The sequence below is a fragment of the Hemicordylus capensis genome, chromosome 1 (assembly GCF_027244095.1).
Source record: "Hemicordylus capensis ecotype Gifberg chromosome 1, rHemCap1.1.pri, whole genome shotgun sequence".
NCBI classification, from domain to species: domain Eukaryota; kingdom Metazoa; phylum Chordata; class Lepidosauria; order Squamata; family Cordylidae; genus Hemicordylus; species Hemicordylus capensis.
This window is the reverse complement of record NC_069657.1, coordinates 113,929,737-113,940,619: the sequence shown is the minus strand read 5'-3', so window position 1 is coordinate 113,940,619 and position 10,883 is coordinate 113,929,737. Positions and strand designations below refer to the sequence as shown.

The window sequence follows — 10,883 nt, the reverse complement described above, 5'->3', positions numbered from 1 at the left end:
TTTTCACTTCTTGAATATTACATTGCCTCAACGTGGTGGACTGCATTGAATCAAGTGCATCTTGTGGTATGCATAAAATATTCCTGCATTCTTCCTGTTCACAGGGATTGAAAGTTAGATGTGGGGAAGCTTTTGAGCATATGCCTACTTCTTCCTCCAGAAATGTCCTAGGGGAAAGAAAATTGTGTACTCTTTGATAACACTCCTTGATAACACTCAGCCTTCAAGCATTTAAATTCACATGTTTAGATTCAGCTTAATTGTCATCCACATGTTAATTCTTTTCAATATCCATGAAAGATATTTTTTGTTCTGTAGGAAAAGCATAATTAATTGGTGTGTTAATGATAAGTTTGATTATTTTTTTAAAAAAAATCTGGTATCAGGAAAGAAAGAAGGATCAAGGATAATGAAAACAGAATGTCTTTGTAGTATATACTTTTTCTGAGTCATAGAAGTAAGCAGCCCTCCCCAAGGGAATTTGTAGGTCAGAAGGGAGAATGCCAGAGTGGGAATGGAGTACTTATCTAGTATTCAGACTTTCAAATTGTCATCCCTCAGTGATCTGCTGGACACTCACACTCTCTCATATTGTCAGAATAAAGCATCCATCTATCCAACAATGAATGAAAGAAAAATAAAAGAATCATTTTTTCACGAAGATCTCTTACAAATTGAATGAGAAATGAATAGCATTATGGTTCATGCTAACATTTCCTCACACAAAACAAGCCTCATACACATACCAATATGCACAATACATTGTGGGTGAAATAACAGTGTTACCTGTTAAAAATGGAGTTTCAACAAATTTCTAAGTTTTTTATCTGTGTACTGGCACACACCATTGCCAGGGATGGGAGAAGGGTTGGTTCAATGTAAAAATGTTCAAAGGAAACTTCTTCCATTGTTGCTTCTATACTATCCCAATCGGCATCCAAGTTTACAGAGCCCTGATGGATTAGCTTCATTCATTTTAAAATGATTTTATTAATAAATATCAAGTAAAGGGTATGGGTGGGGCGCTGGGAAGCAGCACTAGAGGAATGGTGGCTGCATCTGTTTTCCTTTTGCTCCTGGTTGTAAAGGGCTGTTGGAAGCAAGTCCAAGAGGAAGAGGGAATGGAACAGAGGGAGCATAAGAACTCTGGGTGAGCATGAACACCTTCAAGGCGGACTCAGAGGATTTTGCACTTCAAATACAGTTTGCATTTGTAAGTAACACAGTAGTTCTTTCAGAAATCTCAGACTGATCCTGCATCCATGAAAGCACTGGATTCCAAGCTGCCGGGCAGTTTATCAACGATGTTTTTCATACTCTTTATTGAAGCCTTGAACATTTTTACATTGTGCATGTTAACAGTTGAGATTTCAAGCCAAACCAACCTTCTGCTTTGGCTACGTTTAATCTAAACTGCTTGGCAAAGAACTGCAGAGCAGCCACCAGGGGACATCATAGCACAAAAAGAGACATGGCTCTGAGGGAATAGGCATGGGGAGCGGCTCTTTCAAATGAAGAAGCTAGTGGTGGGAACGCAATGGACCATATGGACATTGTTTAAGTGGAAGACAACAGTGGGCTTAAAAGCAAATCTCTGTGCATTTTATCTGTGTTCATATATACAGCATGCAAATTAAAAATTCTCTGTGTGATAAGCTGTCTGGATATCTCAATTACTCATTACTTTGCAGTATGCTAATCTTGGAGCTATGTTCTGTTCACCTATTTTATCTTTCAGAGCAAATATTTTAGTGGATAAATCTGCACAGGTGTAAAACAGGAAGCTTCTGTTGTGTATGGCAGGGAGTGCTGTCTTCTTAGTCAGTGGCAGGGATGTGCACAAGCCAGTTCGACACTTGCAAAAGGAAGCACTGAACTGGCTTGAATGCTGGCGTTCGAATCGGCTTGACTGGCGGGGAGTGCCTTTAAAAGAACAGGTAAGGAGCCCTGTGCGTGCCGACGCTGATGAAAAATTGAGCGCTGGGGAAAGCAGCAGGGCGGGGGCAAGGCGGTAAGGAGCTCCTTCCCTGCTCTTTTAAAGGCACCCCCCCCCCCCGCACACCACCCCTGGTGCACAAACTGTGGTTTTGGAACCTCTGCAGCTCATTTAGTTTTTTGGAGCTGTTGGGTGGAGCTTTTGCAGATCCTGAGTTGTAGCTCAGGATAAACACAAATGGCATTTGTGTTGCAGCTTCTTAAGTTTGTGTCCTAAAATCTGTCCTCAAATGCATATGAGCTCCCAAAGTGAAGCATCTCTACTTTTATAATATCTCTCTCCCTCCTATACATCTGCATTACAACAAATTGACTTTTCAACCTGCATTATTTATGGAAGCAAACAGAAAAATAACCTCATGCAGAAAATGAGGGGAAACAGGTTGCAAATAGAAAACCACACGAAGACTGCATTTGGCAGGCATCAATGTCTCTTTTCAGTCAGTAAACTGGGAAATGAAATGTTGGCTTTATAGAGCAGGTAGTGTCCCAGGAGTCAAGCAGCAGAGAAGATTGGTCCATGTCATGCTGCCTGTTCCATACTGACCTTTAAAGATGAAAAGTGGAACACTTTAGTATTTTCATTTGTTCTCAAACAAGTTCCCAGAACAGATAGGATATAGACAGTTTGTTATTGTTTTCCCCCTACATTCATTTATTGAATGGGGCAGTGGGGGGGGGGGGCTACCTTGTAGTGTGGCCAAATGGAAGCAGTGGCAGACTTTTTCTTGGCTTTAAACTTGAGAATGAGTGACAGAAGTCCTTCTTTCAGCAACCTCCATGCTCCCCCCCCCCAATGCTCTGGATGTTGCATTGTAGGGGAAAATAGCTGCCACCAGCAGAGTGCAATTTCACCATCCCTATTACAGTAGTCCAGAGTGGCTAATTATTTGTGGGGGGGGGGGATATGAATGGAGAGGCTCTGCCACTCTTTCAATTTTAAAATACATTAAAAAAAAATTTTTTTTAAGAGAAAAGCCCACTGCTTAGCCCCTGTAAGGGAGAAATGGCAGTTCAGTCCCTAAATAGCAAAGCCAAGCCAGTTTGGTGAGAAAGCAGCAAAGCAAGAAGTCTTGAGACAGTTCTTTAGTATCAAAGAACTACAAGGATTTATTGAAAAGTTACAAAACACTAGGAAAGCTGAGCTAAAGGCTGAAGGGGAGAGAGACTAGGAGCATAGGAAGCTGCCATATACTAAGTCAGACCATTGGTCTTTCTAGCTCAGTATTGTCTTCACAGACTGGCAGAAGCTTTTCCAAGGTTGCAGGCAGGAATCTCTCTCAGCCCTATCTTGGAGAAGTCAGGGAGGGAACTTGAAACCTTCTGCTCTTCCCAGAATGGCTCCATCCCCTGAGGGGAATATCTTACAGTGCTCACACTTCTAGTCTCCCATTCATATGCAACCAGGGCAGACCCTGCTTAGCTAAGGGGACAAGTCATGCTTGCTATCACAAGACCAGCTCTCCTCCCCATCTCTGGAGAGACAACAAAACAAAGCCATCTCTGGAGAGACAAAATGGAGACTAGAACTGGAAGAACAAAGAGGGGAGGAGTCCAGTACTTTTATCCATGACCCTAAAGCCCTCCAGTGGTCACTGTGAGACATAGCAGCTGAGAGCTGACGCTACCAGGGCCCTAGCTCCAACACACACCCCCAACAAAAGATGGGGATGACAATAGAAGTCACTATTGAATAAATAACTAAACAAATGTTATTTTTGTGGATGAGTAACTAAACAAATGAAGGTTGTTTCAAAACCAAACTGAGTTTTGAAGCAAAAACCACTCCCTGGCACATCCCTGTTCTCCTTACCATTTATCCTCACAACAACTCTGTGAGGTAGGTTAGGCTAAGAGATAAAGTTACCAGGCCAAGGTCACCCAGTGAGCTTTATGGCTGGAGTAGAGATTTAATCCTGTGCCCTAAAGTTTTCTCCTGCATCGCTAATAGCTTCAAGGGGAAATTTAGGTCAGGGGATCTGGTGAAGATATAATCCCCACTCCCTGCATGTCACAGTTCTGATCCAAATTAGGCCCCTGAAGCTGTGTTTTGAGTAAGAAAAAGACATCAGGTGGTTGAAATGCAGAGCTTCAACATCACACTGGAGACTCTAAAATCAATGGCCATTGTGGCTGGGAATGATGGGAGCTGTAGTCCAACAACATCTGGTGACCCAAGGTTGGTAACCCTTGTTTTAAGTGCTTGATCCCTAGGCTCTGTGTTAGTGGCAGAGGATACACTTTGCATGAATAAAGCCTCAGGTTAAATTCCTGGAATCTCCCGTTGAAGGTAGCAGGGAAAGACTTCTGCCTGAGACCCTGGATCATTGCCAGACAGAATAAGCAGTGGTGGGTTATATGGTATGGCACAGTGACCGAATTCGGATGTAACTAAAAACTTGAGTTACCTGGGGCAGAGGTTGAAACTCCATTACATGCAAATGCATGCAACTGTGGTTCTGTGGCTAAAGCGACCTGTGGTTTGCCTCGGTTGTGAGCTGCCCCGAGCAGTAGTGTACTGGAGGAGCTGTGTATAAATATTTTAAATAAATAACTAAATAATTTGAACTTTTAGTTTGCAGTAGGTTTTGCTGCCCAAACCTGAGGTTTGGCTGTCGAAGCATTAGGTACAAATGCAGATACCACCATAATCATGGTTCTGTGCAATTTTTGAAACCACAATCTTAGAGATGGTGGCGCAGACCCACCTGAGATCACGCCCGCTGTATGCCTGTGGCACTTCTTGCTGGCCGGATCTCCGAGCACTCACCCTGCCCCTCCTATCCCAATCCAACAAAGCAGTAGCCCAGCAACAGGGGCATAGCCACGTCCCATTCCAAGCTTGTCAACCTGTCAAGCAACAAAGTCACACAGGGGCATTCTCTGTCCCCACGCTGTCCCTTGCTCCTCCCTCCTGGCAAGCAGGAGGGAAAGGGGACAGGATGATAGACGGGCACTAAATGCCTTGCTCCCCAAGAATTAAGTGACAATGATGTATATCCACAAACACAAACACTCCAGGTAGCAACATAAGCAGGGCACCCCATTAGAATGGTGGAAATGGAAAAATATGGCAGGGTGGTGATATCTGGGGTTAGGTTTAAAAGGCATCCCCAACCAGGGATTCTTGAACAGCCAATTTCTATTCTTTTGTACAGAAAGGTTGGGTGAGGGGGGCCCCAGTCTTCCCCTTGGGGGTACCTGTGCAGTCAATAGGCTTACTCATGAGAAGGGCTTGGCAGCAGGAACAGCATTGCCAACACTGAGAGAGGAGATTCCTCATATGTGATGGTGACAGATGTTGATCCTGAGCAGATCGCTCACTCAGAGTGTACGGCCATAGGGACACCCCCCTCACAATTCATAAGAACTATCTGTGGGAACAGAGGTGCCGGGCTGAATAGCTGATAATGTGAAACCACAGTCTCCCTTCTCCCATGGACAGCTCTTTCATGAGAGTATCAGGCCATGGGGGCTAGACAGTTTGCTCAATATAGGAAAGCCGCAGTGACAGGTACTCTAGCAACTGCTCCCCTTTCTTTGTGACTGCCACCAAGAAGCTGTCAAAGTGTGCCCTCTGCCAGCCCATCCACCCATTTGGACATATGTACCCTTGCTTGTACCCTGAAACAGCTAGCCCACTCTCCTGCAGTCCCTGGGAATAGGGGCTCCCCTCTCCCACGATTCCCCATAGTGGCAGATCTGCATATGCTGGGATGCTGGCCAGAACTCATGAATTTTGAATGAGGGTAAAGATCCATCCACACACTGGTTGTCTGCACACCTGGATAGACTCTGACACTCCTTTGGGTCCATGCAAAGCTTCCTAGCCTGAGGAAGAGTTTGCAGTGCAAGAGTTCTATTGTTAATCAGAGAAAGTGGGGTCCCCATGCAAGTGGGGGCCACTTTGTTGGGTTAGCTCAACTCATGAGCACCTTCCTTCTTCTAGGAAGTCATCATGTTCCTTTCCCTTTCCTGAGTAACAGAAGAATAGTGCTTACCAAGACACGCCCCCCCCCCGAATAAATAATGCTTGTGCGGGACAGTGCTGTTGTGGGGCTCTTGGGAGGGGGGTGGTGCAATTGCTGTCAGAAAAAATGCTGGCATGGCATTTAAAGGGATTTAAATGTCTTTCCCATGCCGAGGGTCGGTGGATTGTTCCAAAAATGCATGATCACGCTCAGCACCCCCCCTTTAAGATCGTGGCTGATGGCAGCCACTCTGGTGATGTGCTGACTCCTTGCCCACAGTCTGGCGATGCAAGTGCTATGGAGCTTGCTTGGATGCAACCTCAGTGGACCAGAAAGAGGGTGGGGCATCCCTCTCCTGAAACTGGAGGTTGTCGGATTGCGTTTGGGCGAATGTCTGTGATGCAATTTACTGTTTCAAATTGAAACCTCGGGTTCATCTACCTCCAGTTTCGCGTTGCTTGCAAATGCGGCCAGTCAATGTAAGGCTGTTTCATATGTGCTATCACTGCCAGTTCCAAAAGAATCTCATACTGTCTGTTTTAATGCCATATACTTCCTTATTGTGCCATCTAAAATTTGTTTAGCTATGCATATGTTTGTGGAGAGAGAAATATGCACATAAATAATTGTAAATTGTTTGACTCTGAAGTAAAGAAAAAGCAGCAAACCATTGTTCTTCTGGGGACTATATAGACTATAACAATGAACAAATATGGTATTAAAGGGTAAATCAAAAGAAATCAACCAGGAGTGTCTGGCAACCTAAACAACCCATCTGCAGTTTTACCACAAAATAGACCCAAAGGCATCTCTGCTGCTGTTAACCCAACTGCCTGCCTCTTCTGTAGGAACCAGATGCTACCACTGGAAAATATCTCAGCTTGTTTTCTGTGTCCAGTCAGCTAAACATGTGCCTTTTGTATAATAAACTGCTGCCAAATAATTAGGGCAAAAAAAGAGAGAGGAATTATAGGTTAATCTTATTGTAGACAGTTGTACTTGCTTATAGACACCCTACAGCAGAAGGCAGCCTGGAATCCCAGAAATTAGCTGCTTGGAATCTGAGAAACTAGCTTAATAACACAAGCTAAAGTAAAGTCCTAATTTCTGTATTTGGAGGTTAATCTCTGGGCCATATTGGCACTGCTGGTGATGATTAGGGCACTCTACTCTGATGGTGAGGAAACAACCGACAAGAGAACAGTGAACAGCACAGAGAAAACATGTGTTTAGATTTTAGATGACAGAAGATGGGCAGAAAGAAAGACAAGGATCTCTGTATGTTCACCTGTGAAACACATGGTTAATTGGGGGTTTGGTGCGGAAGGGCAGAAAGTACAGTAAGTTTAAAATAGGGGGTCCAAATTTTTTAAAAATTGATGAAATCTTCATCAGAGGTATATCACAAATAGGGTAGAGCTTCCTCATTACATCTCATTGCATATGATGCCTGGCTACACATAGCCTTTCTGCACAGGATACAAATTTATCCTAGATATTAAGGCTATTCGCTTGACCAAAAACTGGGTACGACAGGTGTCCTAACCAACTTCAGAAGTTGTGTGCACTCACAATTTTCTAATGTGTATGAGCAAACAACTAGGTAGGATCTGGGAGGGTGCTAGTGTGTGAGAGGGGAAGTGGGTAGGGTGGCTTTTCCTCCTACCTTCTCAAAATACTGATTATGAGAGCTGGGTAGGCTGGTGCTGCCCTACCCATTTCCTGGCTCTCAGATGATCACTCACCTCTCCTCCTACCTAATTTGCTATTGAAAATCATGAACATGCACAGTTTCGAATGCTGGGTTCCTCCCTGGTTTTCTTGTCCTACCTGGTTTTCAGTCATGTGGACAACCTTATTATCTGGAAGGTTTCTTTTCATAGGACTTTTGCATGTTGTCATTTTTAGTATTTTGGCAAAACAGTATTTATTTATTTTATTTTATTTATATTGATCAATAATCCAAAATGATTTATAATCATTTGGAATCATCCTTCCAAAAATGGCTCAGGGCAGTTTACAACAAACAAAAACAAAACAATTAAAATCATTTTAAACATTAAAACCATTAACATTAAAAACATGTAAAACCAACCTTAATCAAAAACGACAACAACAACCATAGATCTACTTAAAAGCCTGGGTGAATAAGTAAGTGTGTCTCCTGTGCCTTTTAAAAAGTTGCCAGAGATGGGGAGGCTCTTATTTCAACAGGGAGTGCATTCCAAAGTCCAGGGGCAGCAGTGGAGAAGGCCCATTCCTGAGTAGCTGCCCAATGAGTTGGCAGCAGCTGCAGGTGAACCTCTCTAGATCATCTTAACAGGTGGTGGGGCTCATGGTGAAGAAGACGTTCTCTTAAATACCCAGGGCCTAAGCTGGTTAGGGCTTTATAGGTAATAACCAGCACCTTGTATTTTGCCTGAAAACGTATCAGCAGCCAGTCAGTGTTCTCTCTAATTTTTTTCATCTGTGTGCGGAATGAGATTTGTTCTGGGTGGGAGTATCAAGGCAGTGAGTGCACACATGTATTCAAAGTGGGGCCTTCCTGATTCAACCTGAGCGGGATAAAATTAACTGAGTAGACATAAAAAGAACTTGTGAGCACAGGCACTTGAGCATGCCTTAGAGCGGGGCTGCTCAACTTCGGCCCTCCTGCAGATGTTGGCCTACAACTCCCATAATCCCTGGCTATTGGCCACTGTTGCTGGGAATTTATGGGATTATGATTATGAGAGTTGTAGTCCAAAAACAGCTGGGGGGCCTAAGTTAAGCAGGGCTGCCTTACAGGGAACACTGCAGCCAGTGTAGTTCTTTCAACACAGGAGTAATATGGCCTCTCCTAGATGACCCAGAGACCAACCTGGCTGCTGCATTCTGGACCAACTGCAGTTTCCGGACTACGTTGAAGGCAGCCCTACATAGAGCACACTGTAGTAATCCAGCCTAGAGGTTACCAGCAGATGTACCACTGTTTTGAGGTCAATCATCTCAAGAAATGGACACAGCTGGTGTATCAGCTGGAGCTGATAAAAAGCACCCCTGGCCACTGTCTCAACCTGGGACACCAGAGAGAGGTTCAGATCCAGAAGCACCCCAGACTGCATACCTGTTCCTACTGGGGGAGTGTGACCCCATCCAGAACCGGCAGATCAAAATGGTCTCCCTAGTGTTGACCCCGAAAAATAAGTACCTCTGTCTTATCTGGATTCTGCCTCAGTTTGTTATCCCTCATCCATCCCATTACTGCCTCCAGGAAGGCATTTAGGGAGGTTATGCCTTCTCCTGATGATGTTGACATGGAGAAATAGATTTGGGTGTCATCAGCCTATTGATAACACCCTGCTCCAAATCCCCTGATGATCTCTCTCAGTGGTTTCATGTAGATGTTAAACAACATCGGAGACAATACGGAACCCTGAGGGACACCATACAAAAGTTCAGATTTTGAAGAACAACAGTCTCCAAGAGACACTATCTGGAATCTGCCTGTGAGGTGGGAGCAGAACCACTGCAAAGCAGTGCCTCCCAACCCCAATCCCCTCTGACGTTCCAGAAGCATTTGACAAATTCAAAGGATTTGAATATTTCAGCCCTGGAATTCTTTCCCCAATCTCATGATTTTGACAGTGTCAAACTTGCTTGTTAAGAATATTTTGAGATAGCATGAACAATATGACTGTTCCCCAATTCAGTGGCCTACTCTCGCTCTCAAAAGACACAGAGCTTCTTCTCTTGCCTCTCTTCTAGCAACAAATTCAATCCCATTTGCTTTCCAGAGAGCCATTCCCCCTCTTCATCCCTTATACTTTGTGCAGAATATTTCAGAATTCTAACTGTATTTATTTTAACTGTAGGCATATAGAATAACTGTTATAAACTCCTTGTGCTTAACTAAGCCCTCAAACACCTATTTTGTTACATAAACTTCACAGCTGTCTGTTTTCCTGTCCATATTTTCAGCCAGTTGTTTTATTTTTTAAGCCATGATATGGAGGAACCAGTAGAGGGCACATAGAACATATTGTGTAGATGAGATTTTGATGTACCACCTCTAAGGAGTGCAAACCTCAGACATCTTATCCCCTACCCCAATCCTGATTATGTGAGTTCAGCTTTGTAGCAAATGAATGTAGTGAAACAAAAGCAACTTCATGAATGGGGTACTATATTATTCAGTTATTATTGTACTATTAACAAAAATGTCCAAGGCAGCTTAAAAGGCACAACAATAAAGCAGCAAATAATAGTAGTAATAATAAGCAAACCATACATTGAAGCAGCCAAAACCTGCTAGAACAAAAATATTTTCCAACTGGCTTACATGATGCACAGCTCTACAAGGGCAGTTCAGAACCACCCTCACCACTTTGAATGTCTAACAAACACACCCATGGTGCTGCACAACAGGGCTCTTCTGCGACTACTTACCTTTACACAATTACACATTGCGATGCTACCAATGAATGCCATTCACAATAAGGCTGTTCTCACGAGCAGCCTAATCCAGGCTAGGGCAGCCTAGCTTGGGCTAGGCTGCTCGTGTGGAGCACCAGGATCTGTGTGGCCCTGCAAGCATGCTATTAACTCAGGTACCAGGATTGCTTGGCCTATTTGCAGCCTGAACGCATACAGAGACAGGTGCCTAGTGTGCCCATCTCACAGGGGTATCCCCCAATGCACCACACTTGTTGCACAGTGCATTGTGGGATATGTGGAGGTTGGGACAAAGCATCCTGGCCTCCAGAGATCTGCATTGTGTGCAGTAGCACAGATCATGTGGGAACACAGTCCGTGTCTCCCACCAGCTGCAGAGATCATTGGGGTGGGGGGGGAGGTAACGTTTGTGTAGCCTTCCCGCCCACTCAACCTCCGGTCATGAGAATAGCCTCAATGTGTGATTGTGCAAGGATAAGCAGC

At 44.2% G+C, this 10,883-nt stretch overlaps 1 long non-coding RNA gene across 1 annotated transcript in view; it reads right to left on the bottom strand.

The window, feature by feature from the left end:
• Window positions 1-407: 407 nt before the first annotated feature.
• Window positions 408-10,883, bottom strand: part of LOC128341206 (uncharacterized) — a 39,379-nt gene continuing 28,903 nt past the window's right edge. The window contains exons 5-6 of the long non-coding RNA XR_008314259.1: window positions 4,404-4,522; window positions 408-2,542 (exon numbers count right to left, since the gene is read on the bottom strand). This is a non-coding gene — a long non-coding RNA (uncharacterized LOC128341206). The remainder of the gene's footprint in view (window positions 2,543-4,403; window positions 4,523-10,883) is intronic.